General features: G+C 35.2%; 1 protein-coding gene and 1 pseudogene across 1 annotated transcript in view; both read left to right on the top strand.

Annotated features, from left to right (window-relative positions):
• GALNTL6 (polypeptide N-acetylgalactosaminyltransferase like 6) overlaps window positions 1–17,654 on the top strand; it is a 1,203,768-nt gene that overhangs the window by 805,333 nt on the left and 380,781 nt on the right. The window lies entirely within an intron of this gene.
• LOC120367782 (U6 spliceosomal RNA) lies at window positions 13,059–13,122 on the top strand (annotated as a pseudogene).

Raw genomic sequence — 17,654 nt, 5'->3', positions numbered from 1 at the left:
TAAATTTATACTGACTTGTTATAAAAGTCAGCAGTTTCTAACATGAAGGTCTAATGTCCTCATTTTCCGCATGAATTTTAAGATTGCTCTCAACCATACATTTATCCGTTCAAAGGTGAGGTTAAAGCACCTACTGTGAGTCAGAAACTACCCTAACCATCCTGCAAACACTACACGATAAGCAAGACCCAGAGTCTGTCTTCAGGGAACTGACCACTTAATGAAAAATTTTAAACTGCTCTAAACCTTTTTAGGGAAATGATTTAAAATCATTAAACTTGGGTGCTTCTTCTTTAAGTATATGCAAGCCATCTCTTCTCTTGGAAACTATCCTTACAAAAACTTGACTCCTTGCCCTGGCCATTTCTTGAACCAAAGCTAAGCTTCTTTGTGCCCATAGGTGCTGGCAAAGTGGAGACTGTATATCCCTGAATATGCGCATTGTAGTGTCACAATCTCTCTGTGAACGCCATTATTCAAGGCTCAGCGTTACTGTTGTTCTTGTTGCAGATAGTGATTTCCAATGTGAGTGTTTTGGAATGATAGTGCTAGAAGTCTTTCTTAAAACAAAGATTCCACAGCAGAGTAAACTTTTTTTATATTTTCCTACGCAGAAAATGTAAACTTTTCTCAGTAACGTTTGATGAATATTAAAAGATTTTCAAGATCCTTCTTTAAAAAAAAAATACTGACTTTGTAATCCACTTTCCTGTTATTACTAGCGATAATTTTCTGCAGTGTTTAAGCATGCTGTGTTTAACTTTGCTGCTTCATTTCCCTTGACCTTGTATATGCCACAAAGATTCTCATTTACACTGTGGGAGTCACACCCTTCTTGATCTATCATACCCTTATCTAAATACACAAAGATACCCATCTTTCTAAAAAATCACTTTCATGTACAACAATTCTGTTAGTAAAATTGTGTTTGTGTATCTGTGTCTTGTGTGTACCTTTGTGTATGTTTCTGTTTGTGGTGTTCGTCTATATATGTGTTTTATTTTGTTCTGTCTTAATTTGTGGTTCATTAAGAGAAACAAATTGTTTAGTACATGGAGAAAATAACTCATTTACTTTTTTACAAGAGTCGAATTTGAAGGATTTTTGAAGGTTCCTAAAATAATAAACATCATTTATGGAAAAGTATTTTATATTATTAAATAGGAACAGATTTTGTTAGTCTTATAATGTTTTTAAAATGCAGACTTTCTAATGTGAGTATCTGAATTGAATTTAGATATGAGATTATGAAATTATTAATTATTAATACTCTTTTGGTGAAAAGGAATATTAAAATGTATTTTTAGACTTTACCCTCTATGTGACAAGCAACTGTTATTGCCTTTCCATTTAATTAAAATTTCTAATTACATTTTTATCTATGATAAAAAGCACAAAACTTAAAATTCAACAGTTACCACCATTAAACTTGAAGCATTTTCACGTTAAGGTCTCTGTTGCTCATAAACCAACCATCGATGCTGTTATGGATTATCATTTCAATTAAAAGATTGTTTATGATCCCCATAGATATAGATAGAAATGAAGCCCGACCAATGGGAATTCCAACGCCGATGTAGAACATTTCATATTAAATAAAATCCTGTGCACCTGGGAAATCAAATTTTGGCTCAGGTTGTATTTATTATGACACCTTAGGACTTGTGTTTTATGGATTCAAGATGAGAAAATCATTAAAAATCTGCTTGTCACATTAGGAAATCATTTAAAATTACTCCCTCAGGGATTATCATTAGCAATATATTTTAAGAACTTTTCCTACTCTGACCATCTTATCTTTACGTGACACGTGATTTCCGTAGTTAACTAGAGAATTCAGTGTTTAGGAAGATTATGATGTTGAGAAATCCTCCTGAGACAATTTCTTTCATCACTGAGATTTTCCCCCAGATAGGAAGTTGTTTTTCTTTTTTTTAATCTGCAAATATACTCACTTTTTCTCAAGCCACTTTCCTTACTGTCAGTCTTTTGCAGGTTTTCAGCACATTTAAAAAGAGAAAACCTAACTATTTATACCTAAAAAGACTCAATAAACCAAAGTAAAAAATAAAAGCTTGAGACCTGAGGTCAAAGAATCAAACCCAAATAAGACTGGAGTTTTCCAGTGAAGTACCTAAGAAATCTAAAATTCAAACTCAAGGTCATGGCATGGAAGGAAATAAATATACATTTTATCTTTACATAACAAATCATTTCTAGGGCAATTTTCCTACTAGAAATAATAATTATCTCCATCAGTTGCTCCAGGGCAGTATCATCAAGCTGATAATGCACCTGCGTCTCTGCCAATCACACTGCCACAAAAACGGAGGGGAAGTGTCTGCTGCTCTATAGTTCTGTCTCTAAGTCTGTGAAATAGCCATTGTCTCCATGGCAATCTGTATTGTAGACAGCTATCCTATCTTTTCTTTTCTTTTTTTTTTCAGTTTAATTTTATGCTTTCATATAGCTCCATTTTAAAATATTTTCTTTAATTACTTTTCCTTTATTCCTCCAATTATATATATGCATTTCCACAGAGCTATCTTGTTTTTATATAATTAGAGGAAACTAGAAAGATAGGTTCCCTCTATATAAAAATGAGATAGCTTTGTGGAAATGCATATATGTTATATACATATATATACTGTATAGAAAATATAACTGATATTTGAGTAGAGTCATTATGTAAAAGAAAATTGACCAACAGAAGACAAAATTCTTTGGAAAACTATCAAGTGCTGGTTACAATAATGTATAGAGATGCAATGTATATATTAAATAAAACACATAAAATTATTTAGACATTTAACAAGTACTGATTGCAACAAAACACAGCATTTTTTTAGCTTTTTTGAATATATAGTAATTTTTTGATGTTTGAAGTTCTGAGAAAAGACCAAATTTTCATAATAATATCAGTTGTTAATCTTTTTGTGACTCTCAATATTATTGTTTAACTACTTTCTTTTCTTCACTCAATCTTTTAGTCCTATCCAACCTGCTAAGAACAAACAGTATCTATTCAACCATTTTAATCATCAAAGTAAAATTTCAGGAAGGTTACTCTTGTAAAAACTCATGTGTGGATAATGATGATTTTGTGAAGAAAAAACAGTGTTATTTGCTTTCAAGATTCCCTCCAATGGGATCTATTTTTGTTATTTTGCCATGCAAATAATGAATGTGTCTGAATATGGGATAGATAATTTGAGAAGGAAGTACATCTTTTACAAAATACTAAAAAGTTTTGAGAAAAACACACTGATAAAACCACACATATATGAAGTCATAATTCATAACTGACTTAACGCTGTAAGTCTACAGTGTTAAATATTTTCAGTACCCAGAAATATATGGTGAATAAGTAGAAGTGAGTAAGTCTTATGAGACCTGATGGTTTTATAAATGGGAGTTCTCCTGCACAAGCTCTCTTATCTGTTGTCATATAAGATGTGACTTTGTTCCTCATTTGCCTTCTGGCATGATTGTGGGACCCCCACAGCCATGTAGAACTGTGAGTCAATTAAACCTCTTTTCTTTATAAGTTACCTAGTCTTAGGTATGTCTTTATGAGCAGTATGAGAACAGACTAATACAGTAAATTATTATGGATAGAGTGGGGTGCTGCTGTAATTATACCCAAAATTGTGGAAGCTACTTTATAGCTGGGTAACAGGCAGAGGTTGGAACATTTTGGAGGGCTCAGAAGACAGGAAGATGGGAAAAGTTTGAAACATCCTAGAGACTTGTTGAATGGCTTTCAACAAAATGCTGATAGTGATATGGACAATGAAATCAAGGTTGAACTGGTCTAGGAAGGAGATGAAGAACTTGTTGGGTACTGCAGTAAATATCACTCTTGCTATGCAAAAAGAGTGGTGGCATTTTGCCCCTGCCCTAGAAGTCTGTGGAACTTTGAACTTGAAAGAGATGATTTAGGGTATCTGGCAGAAGAAATTTCTAAGCAGCAAAGAGGAAGCAGAGCAAAAGTCTGACCATGCAATAGAAAAGAAAACTCCATTTTCTGAGGAGAAATTCAAGCCAGCTGCAGAAATCTGCACAAGTAACAAGGAGCAGAATGAAATGTTAATCACCAAGACAATGAGGAAAATGTCTCCAGGGCAGGTTAGAGACCTTTAAGGCAGCCCCTCCCATCACATGCCTGAAAGTCTAGTAGGGAAAAATGGCTTCATGGGCTGAGCCCAGACACCTCTGCTCTATTCAGCCTCAGGGCATGGTGCCCTGCATCCCAACTGATTCAGGTTTAGCCATAGGTAAAAGGGGTCAACATAGAGCTCAGGCCATTGCTTCAGAGGGTGCAAGCCCCAAGCCTTGGTTGCTTCCATGTGTTGATGGGCCTGTTGGTACACAGAAGTCAAGAATTGAGGTTTGGGAACCTGTGCCTAGATTTCAGACGATGTATGGAAATGCCTGGTTGTCCAGGCAGATGTTTGCTGCAGGGGCAGGGCCATCATGGAGAACTTCTATTAGGGCAGTGCAGAAGAGAAATGCGGGGTTGAGGGCCCCGCAAGGAGTCCCCACTGAAGAACTGCATACTGGAACTGTGAAAAGAAAGCCAGCATCCTCATTACCCCAGAATGATAGATCCACCAATAGCTTGCACAGTGCACCTGGTAAAGCCACAGACACTCAACACCACTAACTGAGAGGGAGGCTGTACCCTGCAAAGCCACAGGGCAGGGCTGCCCAGGACCATGGGAACCCACCTTTTGCATCAGAGTGGCCTGGATCTAACACATAGAATCAAAGACGAACGTTTTGAAGATTTAAGATTTGACTGCTCCACTGGATTTCAGACTTGCATGGAGCTGGTAGCTCCTTCATTTTGGCCAATTTCTCCCACTTGGAATGGCTGTATTTACCCAATGCCTGTACCCACTTTGTATCTAGGAAGTAACTAACTTGCTTTTGATTTTACAAGCTCATAGGCAGAAGGCACTTGCCTTGTCTCAGATGAGACTTTAAACTGTAAACCTTTGAGTTAATGCTGAAATGAGTTAAGACTTTGGAGATCTGTTGGAAGGGCATGATTGGTTTTGAAATATGAGGACATGAGATTTGGAAGGGGTGAAGGGTGGAACAATACAATATGCCTGTGTCTCACCCCAAATCTCATCTTGAATTGTAATAATCCCCATGTGTAAAGGGCGGGGCCAGATGGAGATAATTGAATCATGGCGGCAGTTTCCCCCATACTGTTCTCGTGGTAGTGAATAAGTTTCATGAGATCTGATGGTTTTATAAATGAGAGTTCCCCTGCATAAGCTCTCTTGCCTGCTACCATATAAGATGTGGTTTGCTCCTCATTTACCTTCTGGCATGATTGTGAGGCCCCTACAAACATGTGGAACTGTGAGTGAATTAAACCTCTTTCCTTTATAAAGCACCCAGCCTCTGGGAACATAGTCCTAAACCTGATAACTTGTCTAACATAGCTCTCCCCAGTATGACTAACCACCGCACTCTGTATTCACCTCCATCTGTTTCCAACATGTCCCATCCTTCTCAAAAAGCAGGGTCTATTCTCCGTATTTAGGACATCATTTATGAGGTATAAATTATTCATGTTATGCATCTCATCTGGAGTGTTTTCTCTCCAGCCCATAGAAGTATTCAAGGCCTAAAAGCAGAGGAGACAAACAGCTGCCTGCAAGTAAAACAGGGCTCAGAGATACGTTTTTTATGGCCCACATAGTGACCAATAATTTAAAAACTGAACATTTTTATATAAATCCAGATTTGCATTTTCAACTGAAAACCTGGAACGTGTGGTTGCACTGTCCCTTGTGGAAATAGTTGGCTGGAGCTGAGCAGCTCTGGAAGCTTCTTGGTGGGGCAGGGTATGTGCTCCTTGGTCTAGCCCAGTTTTCATTTCTTCTTGTTTCTTAGCCTGGGTCCCTATAGGCACTTCAACTTTTGATCTCTGATATGAAAGAATGAAATTCTAGTAGCAAAGAGTGGAAAATCTCTGAAGACTCATTCATAAAAGCAAGTTTCAACATTGTCTGTTATAACAGCGCCTAATCTAAATAAAGTAAACCACAAATTTTTCTGTATTTAATCACCCTTATTACTACAACTTTATCAACATTGATTGAATCCCATTTTGTACCAAGCATTAGATAAGGAAATGTGGACAAAGAGAAGAGTAAGGTATATTTCTGCCTTCCCATAATTAATCATGTAGTCCATCTAACAGAAATCTAAAGAAGGTATTTTAATACAATGCAATAACAGAGATATGTACAAAACTCACCAAAAGAAAACCTCTGAGCATTAGCTATATTATATTCAAAGAGCCAACTTATCCTTAGATATTATTAATGAATAGATGACAGATTTGATGGTTTTTATCAATTTAGTTTTTACAACAGTATTATAAACACCAACGTCATAATTGAGGACTATGAACTACTCAAAGTCATAATTATATTTTTGCATGACTTATAAAATGTTTGCCTCAATAATCGTGAAGCACTAAGAAATAAGTATTGTACTTTAGAATATAACTAAACTTTTTTATTCCTAACCTGTTATTTACCTGCCTATCTTAAAGAAACATTTTGGATATTTGAGTTAAGTATCTATTTGATAAATATTATATGAATAGGTTGCTACAGGCATCAGTGTTTTGGAAAATTTTTCAAATATAGTGAAACCTATTTATTTCTAATTTAATTCAAATAAGATGGATTTTGAACCATCTCAGGTTAAATCTGTGGAACTTGAAGATAACTTAAAGGAGTTTGAAGGTAGGAATTATTGTACTTCAAACTCATGTCAATCTAAAGACAATTCTGACCTTTAGTTTTGGGTTTTTCATCAAGGCAAGATCAATCTCTCTCTGACCCATTAATCTGTCTTTCCCCCTTAACCACACCCTTTCAAATTTTAAATATTTGAAAAGAGCTATCATACCTTCCTCAAAAATACACTTATTCAATAATTTCCTATAAGTAAAAATGTCTTTAGATCATGCATATAGCTTGATTATTTTTCTGTATCTTTTAAATATTCCTTGTAAAATATAGTATTTAGAAAAAATGAAGTATTCTAGATTGTGGATGATCAGATCCAAGTTTGGCAGAATTATTTTTCTTGATATAGACAATATTATTTCTGAGCAAGCTTTACATCTAATAACTATTTTTGGTAGTATATCATACTTCAGGTGCACAATGAACTCAAATTATCCATTTGTTTCTTCTTAGTACAATATTTGTCTTCGTCCACTAAATCACATGATTAGATAATTATTTGGTATATATGATAAACCTATAGTTCTAATGGCAGCATTTGTATAAAAGCTGTGGATTTCAGGTTCCTTGAAATAAATATTCAGTCTACCTTTCAAGCACTGTCTTCATTGAGTGTAACACTCACTCACTACAGGACACTTTTCATGGTATAGAGTCTCTGAGGACCAAGGAGTCCTGGAATCATATATAATCTCATCACCCAATGATTTGCCCTATGATAGAACTTCATGATATTATTTTAACCAAAAATCAGATTCACTATTATAGAAATTACCCTATCGTTGGACGTGACTAAGAAAATAGTCATGAGCCTGATGTTAAAGAGGAAAATCCAAATAATGACATGTCATTGTTTATCTTAGTGATAACTGCATACAATTTTATACTGTAAATAACTGAAAATAAACATGTTAAAGCTTGCAGTAGACTGAATACTGGTCTCCCAAAGATGTCCATGTCCTAATCCCTGGACCTTTAAATGTTACCTTAGTGGCAGAAGAAACCTCACAGGTATGATTTGGTTAAGGGTCTTCAGATGAGAGGATTACTCTCACTACTTGGGCAAGCCCAATGTACTCACAAGAGTCCTTATAAGCGGAAGAAGGAGGGTCAGGGCAGAGAAGGACATGTGACAGTGGAAGCAGAGATCAGAGTGAAATGGGGCCACAAGACAAGAAATACAGTCAGCCTCCAGAGCTGGAAAAAGCAAGAAAATGGATTCTCACCCACAGCCATCAAAAGGAGTGGAGCCCTGCTTTCCCATTTTGCATTTCTGACCTCCAGAATAAATGTGTGTTGCTTTAAGTCACTAAGTGTGGTAATTTGTAACAGCAGCAATAGGAAACTAATATGCTCCTTAATCAAAGGTTCCTGGTAAAAAAAATAATGTGCTCATCTAATTAGACTTTCCTGGGGGTGGAATAAAACACAACTTCTATTTATCCTGACAGATATTAAAGAACATAAGTCTTTTCTTCTTCGTAATAGTAGCTTCAATATTTTGATTTTTTTCAACTCTGCTACACTTTACCTGTATTACATGGGAAGAAATTGGTACAACGAGTCTAATTTTCTACACATTTGTCAAGGGTACTTGAACCAGTAAAACATATTTCCAAACAGTCCTTAGTTTCTAACACCAAAAACTGGGTAAATAATCAAACTAAAATGGTATTTCAAAAATCATCATTCTTTATATTAATTACTAACTCATTAATCAATTACTAATTCTGTAATACATATATTAACAGATATTGCTAAGTGATAACTTGTGGATATAAAGGTAAATTTCAGTAAGAATAAAAAAAAACTTTGTTTAGAATAATAAAATAATACCAAATCAGAATCAGAATTACACAATTCCAATGTCTGAAAACTGTAACAGTTGTACTAAAATTTATTTAATGCATTATCTACCAAACTAATACATTTCTAAATGACTGTACAATGCTTTAGACAGGAATAGAAAAGCAATAAGCTGGAAGTTTCAACCATTCCTGTCATGAAACATTTTAAGATTCATGAAATTAAATTGATTTGTGAAATCAGACAGAATTGCTGTGTTTACCTTTCATTAACATGAATGTAACTGTGCTTCTAGACAAAAATATTAATCACATTGATTATCCTGAAGCAATTTCTAGTTTATTACCGAAAGCATAAGTGTTAATTTTCTCAAGTATTCAATAAGACTACCTGTCAAATTGCAAACAACACGATAAATTCTACAAAGTGTGGTGAAACAATAAAATCATTTAAGATAATTGAATATTCCCATGAATTGTATAAACATTAATCTCAATGATGAATCAAGAAGCAAATAATTTAGTGCGTAAAGTTCTTGAATTCTACATCTGTCTCTGTCACTAACAACACTTCTTAAAACCACCAGAAATAATCTACTTGTAACCTCGTCTCTGTTTTCATCGGTTACCACAAAGACTCTAAGTTGCCTTAATTTCCAAAGCTTTAATCTCCTATTGGACCCTAGGCGTACTTGATTTTTGTCCTCTGTTATTACCCACCCCTGATTCCTAAATTTTTTCTATTGTGTCCCTCAGAAACCATCATCAGAAGAATGCCTTATATCCTAAAATAAGTCTATGAATATTCTCTTCACTTTCTTCCTTTGACATAACTGGCTTTCTTTCATTTTCCAAGTAGTGGCTCTTGTATCTCCCATAGCCATTGTCACAAGAACTTCTCTATCCACGGAAGTGACTTAAAACCACACACACATGCACACAAATCACATAGCAAAAAGGAAACTCAGTGTATCCTTGATGTGACTTTGCAAGATCTCAGAAATGCCTATGGCCTCTTTCCATTGCCATCCAACAAATGGGGAAGTATTGCAGACAAGAAGTTAGATTGGCCGAGAGTGGTCTTAACTGGCTGCGGTCAAAATTGTTTACTTTTGTAAATATGGCAAAAGCACATATCCCTATGAACCTATTGCTAAAGCCCCTCCCAGGAAATAAGCTCCTGTAATGTGAGGGTGAGGAACTTGGAATTCAAGCCTCATCAGTTCCATGAAGAACCTATGATTGTATGTGTCCCACTCTCTGACCACCACCTTCCAAATTTCCTCCCCATGCCCTCTGGTACCTCCACGACACAGTCTAGTTTTAGCTTCTCACTTTAAAACAATCTCAGACTCATAAAAAGTTGTAGAAATAGTAAAAAACAGTTCCCATGTCTTCTTTCTCAGCCTCCTTAAATGTTAATATCCTACAAAGCCAGTATAATTATCGAAGTATAGTTATGAAAGCTAGGAAATAAAGAGTGATGCAATACTATTGACAACCTTAAACCTTACTGAAACTTCATGAGTTGTCTCACTGATATTTTTATTTTTTAGTATGGAATTTAATCCAGAGTCCTATAATGCATTTGATTGTCATGTTACGTCTAATTTGGGGCAGTTCTTCATTTTTTCTTGGACTTTTATAAACTTAACACTTTTGAAGAGTATTGGCCATTTATTTTCTCAAATGTCCTGCAGTTAGGTTTGGCAGCATTTCCTCATGATTAAAATTAAGTTGTGTATTTTTCAAACTAATGTCACAGAAGTGGTGCACCCTTCTCAATGCATCATATCAGGTGCTACAGGATGTTGGTTTATCCCATTATCGCTGGTATTTACTTTGATCATTTGTTCAAGGTGTTACATGCAGATTTCTCCACTGCAAAGCTAATATTTTATCTGTGTAACTAACATGTATCTTGTAGGGAGGGAGACTATAAATATTCCGTTTCTCATCATATTTTGTCAACTAAGTTTAGCATCCATGGATGACTCTGGCTTGTAACAATTACTACTGTAATGTTTGCCAAATGGTGATCCAAAACTCTCAGTCCTACTGGGACCTCCATTCCACTGATCTTTGCAATGCTACCTTATCCTCAGCATTTTATTTTCCTCACTTCACTTTATGTGTAGCTTAAATTCAATTCTCCATCATTATAATCACCTCCTTTCCTGTATCCTTAGCTTATTTTCCCTTCATTTGTATCACTGTATTTCCTATTAAAACCATAGCTCTTCACTACTCTTTGCCTGAAACTATGGATTTGAGATTTGCTGATAAAAACACATAAGCAAATTAACTGGTCTCTTTTAAAATAATGTTTATTACCCCAAGAAAATCCCTAATATGGTCAGGTAATTTTACTATGTCTTTCTAGTTCATTATTACTTTACAACTCTTCACACTTCTCTTTCTCCTTCTCCATTTCCCCTCTGAGCTGATAACCTGCTTCATATTTTCTGAAAAAAAATATGAAGCAATCTGATCAGACCTTCAACCATCTCCCACCATAATATCTACTTGCTGGCATCTGCACTCACACTGGCTCCCACACTTACCGTAGATGAAGTTTCTATGTTTTAATACCATGTATAAAAGCTTATCCTTTTTCATCTACTCAAGCACATTGCTCCAGCAGTTTCTCTCACTTTTGTGTCATCAAAGTTTTGTCTATATTGTATCATGTCATCAGCTTAAGTTTTATTACTCCTATCTTTAAAAAAAAAATAATTCCACTTTTTCCACCCATTGCCAACCCCATTACTTTGCTCCTCTTTATAGCAAAACTCTTCAAAAATTGTTTTCTATGGTTACTATTCCCAATTCTTCTCCTTCTATTCTCTCAAATCTGCTTCACTCAGATATTTGCCTCTATTGTTCACCGAAACTGATCTTATAAAATTCATCAAAAACAATCACATTACAAATTCACAGTTCGTTCTCAGTACTCTTTTTGCTTCACATTCATCACAGTGGAACATTCCTCCCCGCATGCCACAGTGTGTTCACTTACTGCCAAAGGAAAACGTTCTTCTGTGTGTTTCTTCTATTTGATTAGTTGTTCTCCCTCCATACCTTTTTCTCATTCACCCCTTCAGATGTTGAAGTGTCCCACGTTTTACCCATTCTCTTGATGATCTCATTTATTCTCATGCCTTTAAATGCCATTTATATGGTGTATTAGTCTGCTTGGGCTGCCATAACAAAATACCATAGACTAGATGTCTTTAAAAAGAGAAATTTATTTATCAGCGTTCTGGGATGGGTAGGTTATTAGAATTGGGCAGGACGAGGGCCTTTAGCTGTGTAACAGGATTACTGGAGCCAGATTAGCTGTCTGCTGACTTCCATGGGTTGGGCTACTGAAGTGAGATTGCTGTTCATTGACTGAAGTTTGGAAGCCAAAGGCGTAAGTCACTGTTTGGGCATCTGAAATGCAGCTCCTAAAGCTTCTAAAGTAAGTTGCCATTTATCATTGAGATGAACCAGAAAGCTGGACCTGGTGTTTGCTTGTTAGGATGCCCAAAATACAGTCTTTTCCTGGGAACACAAGAATCTTTTACTCTTGTGATACTAAATGTTAATATTAGTTAGTAGTCAATTTATAAATATTATACAGTTTACTTTTCAGAAAATCCTTTAAGAATATGAATTATTAAAATTTCCTTTCTTTTTCATAAGAAAGCTAAGACTTATCTTGCCCAAAGTCACATGACTCATAAGTAGTAGAAACAGGATTAAAAATGATTTTATCTCCAAAAAAATAATCAGGACATATGCCTGAGTCTACATTAATTTAATGAAGAGTAAAATACACTGAGTCATCAGGAAGCCAGGCGTAGCTGTAAGCATTGAGAATACTAACTGACGCAAAACACACAAAGTCTCTGTTTTCCTCCAACTAGCACCTTTGCTAACTTTTGCTGATATTTACATTCTAAGCCTTTTTCCTGCCAACTTCAAGATGTCACCTGCTAAATCATTCTCCCTGGATTAGGTCATTTTTGTATAAGTCCTTTGCCCAATGCTTTACCCAAATCTTTAACTTTCTACCTGTGAACGGGGCTATCCTCTACTTTTTACCTTACCTCTGAAAAATCAGATTTGCATTTGACAACTACACTTAGTTCAGATGGCCGAGGGTTAAAATCATAGCTTCAAGTTCTAATGCAATAATCGATGATTTTTTTTTGTTAGAGTAATTTAGTACCCATTTTTAAGGGATCCAAACTAAGTTTGTTTTTACCACATACTTCAATGTAAGGTGCAATTTTTCTCAAAAAACCAAGCAGAATTAGTTGCCTTATATTCAAATCCATACAACTTTTTTTTATATTACAAGTCACATTCTCAGTTTATTGTGAACAAACAAGAGAAATACATTAAACTGAAGCAACCTCAACCACTGGCACTTTAGGATGCTCAGATGTCACCCAGAACATTTATTTAAAAAACAGGGAGGGGGGTGCTTGTTTGGGCAGCACATATACTAAAATTGGAATGATACAGAGACGATTAGCATGGTCCCTAAAAAAAAAAAAAAAAAAAAAAAAAAAAAAAAAAAAAAAAAAAAAAAACAGGGGGCAGAGAAACTGCATAGCTTGTAGTCATTATTGCTGAATGTGTAGCTTCTCAGCTCCAAGTATTGAATGTTACTGTTAAGTAAAGTCTTCAAAGACAACTTTCCAAGTGTTACAGTAACCGATTATGGTGAGGAAATAACAAATAGACACAAAATGATTTTTTTTAAAAAACTGCCTTAATTTATAATATTGGCTTAGTTATCCCATGACCATGTGCTCTCTTTTGTGTTACAATAATCACAAAGTGGCTTTTTTCTTTTTTACTGATAACAAAGAACTGAAGTCAAATGTGTGTATGAAGAATTTTTATAAAATTCTCTCCTGAATAATCAGAAGCAGAGCAATTATTCAATATTCTAAATAATGAATGATTTATTTTATAAACCATTATTTTGATTATTATTGTTTAAAATGATTTATTATGGAAACCATTTTATATAGTAAATGGTTTATACATGTATGCATAAGTTAAGTAGTAAGTGTAGATATGTGATTATTTCACATTTATTGTTAAAAATGTTTACTTTCAAGTTAATAAAATGAAACGTTTATTTTACAAAACAGGATATTGTCTTATTATCACAGTGACCTTATACTTGTACATATTGTATACATTACTTTTTCTTATAAATCAAGGGAGTTTTATTAAATTGCTATATAGGCACAAATCTCATTCAGTACAAAGCACTCAAACATATTTTGTGTTTATGGCCTCAGATGTAGCCAAGGAGGTCACAGTGATTCTAGAAAATTTGTGTTTTATTAAGTATCCTAGGTACAGAGGTATTCAGCAGAAGAAAGCTTATGGTAGAAATCTTCCCCAAATTCCCATGATTGTATCTCAGAGTTGCCTGCAAATAATTTTCATGGTATAGAAAGAGGTCCAATCCTCTTGGTCTTCATCCCTAGATCTGTTAAGCAGATTGAGGACCACAGTGTCAGGAGTGGGTCTTCCTCTTCCCCCTCTAGCCTGCTCTGCCCTGGAAGCCAGAGTCCAGGAATGTGCTGTGTTTTTAAAAAGAACACCCACCTGGTCTACATTATTCAGCAGTATCTTGAGTTTTATATGAGAAGAAATAGTAACCAAAGTAAATTCATATATAAATAAATAGATAAAAGTCACCATGTCACTATTTAAAATAAAAAAGTTTAACAAAAGACAAGAGATATATAAGGGCCTAGGAAAAAATAATCTTATTCTTCAGAAAATATTTTCTTAATGAGTCAGAAAAAAAATAGAGAATTGCTACTTAACATTAATGAGATTGAAAGGCCATTACATCTGTTAAACAATAATAGGTCAGAATAAACAGAGAATTCAAAGAACCAAAAGTCGGTAGAATCAATAGCAATTAAATAAGCCTTTAAAATCTGGCTTAATACTGCTAGAGTGCTACAGAAAATATATATGAATACATAGCTATAATGTGGAAGGAATGGAGAGCAATGTCTCTTAATGTCACAGATGACAATGGACTTTGGGATAGAATGTAAAGAAGTGACTTTGAATAACAGTACTTCCAAAAAAGAAAATAAAGCACAATAATGAGAGCTGATAATCAAAATGTAAAATAAAATAAAAGGGGCTAAGGATATAAGTTTTGATAATGTCTAAAGAATTGAATATATGAGACTGAAAAGTTTTCCTAAAGACTACGGCATGTAGGAAAGGATGATAATCATAATTCTTAGTGTGAACTGTAATGTGAGTAATTCAGTATTTTCTCAAGAAGCGGGAAATTTGAAAATGTACAGTTTGAAACCTCTTTTTCCACCTCTTGAAAAAGTTTGACTATGACTAAATTTATAATTACATTTAATATAGCCAAATTTACTGTATTCACCTTTAAGATAAAAACTGATGAAAGACCTTTACTTGAGGATTAGAACTTAGTCACTTTTTAGGTAAATGTTGTACACCACACTCCCTTATTAGTTCCTGTTTATTGTCCATCCACCGGATCCCAAGCCTGCTTTAGGTGCAGGGACTTCTGGCCCAAACAAAAACAGCAGTACCCATGGAGTTTACAACAAGGAAAGACAACAAGCCAACTATTGTGCTTTGACTTAATTATACTTGTAAAGAGTTCTATAACAGGTATTATATAGCAACAGGAATGACTCAGGTCACACTGGTGATTAGTGCTGCAAATGCAATTTTACTGCAGTTTCACAATATTACATAGGAGCTAGACTTAAACTTCATGAGGGCAGGGATTTGGGTGTGATTTTTTTTTTCCTTTCAATCCCCAGGGCCTACAACATTCCCTGGCATATAATAGGCATTCAAAAAATAATTATTCCTCAACCAGTGAATACATAAAAGGAACTCTTCTAGCCGACTAATTGGTTAGCTAAACTCCTACAAGTAGGCTCTGTGAACCACGAGAAAAATACTGCCTTACTTCACCACATATAACAAACCATACATTATAAATTTTCATTGATTATGACACATTACTATTTGACATACAAAAGATAAATCAAGTTTGGAGAAGCTGATAGGAAATACCCTCGTCCCTAGACAAGGCTAAAAATCAAAGTGTAAAATTAATGATAAATAAAAGCTACAACATAGAAAGCAAAATTAAATTTGCATGTCTTGATCTTGTTATTAGACAGAGGTAAGGAAAACAAATGTCCTTTGAATTCCTGAGAATTTGAACCATAAGGAGTGCTTGCACAGATTTGCAAGTCTGAATTCATACCCCACTATGGTCCCAAAGACCAGACACATGAAGAGATCCCAGATCGGCTAATGGAAGAAATAAATGGCAAATCCTATCTGAAAGAACTCAGCTTCAGTTGACACCCCGAAAAACTGTAAAACAGAGCTGCTAATATGAGTCTTAGAATCGACAAAATGCAGTGTGTGGAACATGCCTATATTTCACTGGACAATTGGAAAAGTCGTCTAGTTTATGTTTAAGGAGCTAAGAATGGGGATTAATTTTCCCTTTGTCAGCAAAGTCCATCTGTAGCCAGTCATGTGCATTTTCCAACAGTAAGTTACAATCTCCAAATTCAAGAGTGTTGAGGTTATTCATAGATCCAAATCTTTTCCTCAAAAAAGAATAGGTGCTTTCAAAATAAAATAGACAAACCTAAGCTGAATTGCTGGTTTAAGGAAGAAGTCTCTTAGGATGGTATATTTTACTGAGATTTGGATTATATGTTGCATTAGTCGAGCCAAAAGAGCAGAACTAATTCTAAGAAAGGTAAGATCATGTGCTAGTGTCCTGAGCTGGGTAAAGCATGGCCTGATTCAGTTGTTTAAAGAGAGATATTATGCCTTTAGAATAAAATGCAGCCAAAATAGCACTGGAGGAAGAGTTTGTGGACACAGGCAGGCCCTAGATCATGCAAGAATTCTTTGTATTTGTTTAAGAACAGACTCTATCCCCAGGGCATGAATTTTAATGAGAGAAAAGAAAAAATAAGATTTCCATTATTTTCAACATGTCCTCTAATCTTTCCTTATAATCTAGGTAAATATTGTCTCCTACTTTCTGAAATGGGTATTTGAACTAAATTTTAACTCACCTTTCTCTCCTTTAACCCCAGAATTTCACTCCACAATTAGCCAATGCTTCTCAACTTGATTCAATACATCTATTCCTTCCTTTTTCAAATACGAGAAGGTTTTCTCTTGCCTAATTGTAAGCTGTTTTCTTTATGTAGCTTCCATTCCTTTTAACACCCATAAATTCTTTCTCTTTAAGTTGCTAAAATTTTCAAATATTTGGTCTGTACTTATACTTCCAATTTCTATCCTGATTCAATCTCATCTTAGTTTTCTGCCAGCTTTCATCTGACTTTAAAACTTCTGAAACTACCTGCTCATCAAAGATCAAAAGGTGCTTTTCCACCAAATCCAGTGGCTTTCTCTCATCTGTCATCTCCTACGACTTTGTTCAACTTATTTTATCCTTCCTTTGCTAAGCTATTGCCCTTTATTGTTATCTCTCATCTTCCTTTTGTTGTTGTTGTTGTTGTTGTTGCTGTTGTTGTTGTTTTGGTTGTTCAGATGAAGTCTCACTCTGTTGCCCAGGCTGGAGTTCAATGGCGCGATCTGTGCTCACTGCAACTTCTCCCTCCTGGGTTCAAGCCACCACCATGCCCAATTAATTTTTGTATTTTTAGTAGCATCAGAGTTTTGCCATGTTGGTCAGGCTGGTCTCAGGTAATCCACCCGCCACACTATCCCAAAGTGATGGGATTACAGGCATGAGTTACCGCACCCGGCCTTTTTTTTTTTTTTTTTTTTTTTTTTTTTTTTTTTTTTTTTTTTTTCTTGAGACAGAGATTAGATCATGTTGCCTAGGCCGGAGTGCAATGGCATGATCTCGGCTCATGGCAACCTCTACCTCCCAGGTTCAGGCGATTCTCCTACTTCAGTCTCCGAGTAGCTGGGGTTATAGGCATACACCAGCACGCCTGGCTAATTTTTTTGTATTTTTAATAGAAATGGAGTTTCA

The sequence above is a fragment of the Saimiri boliviensis genome, chromosome 3, assembly GCF_048565385.1.
Source record: "Saimiri boliviensis isolate mSaiBol1 chromosome 3, mSaiBol1.pri, whole genome shotgun sequence".
Lineage (NCBI taxonomy): Eukaryota > Metazoa > Chordata > Mammalia > Primates > Cebidae > Saimiri > Saimiri boliviensis.
The sequence above is the reverse complement of the archived record's forward strand: the minus strand, read 5'-3'. Positions and strand labels throughout refer to the sequence as shown.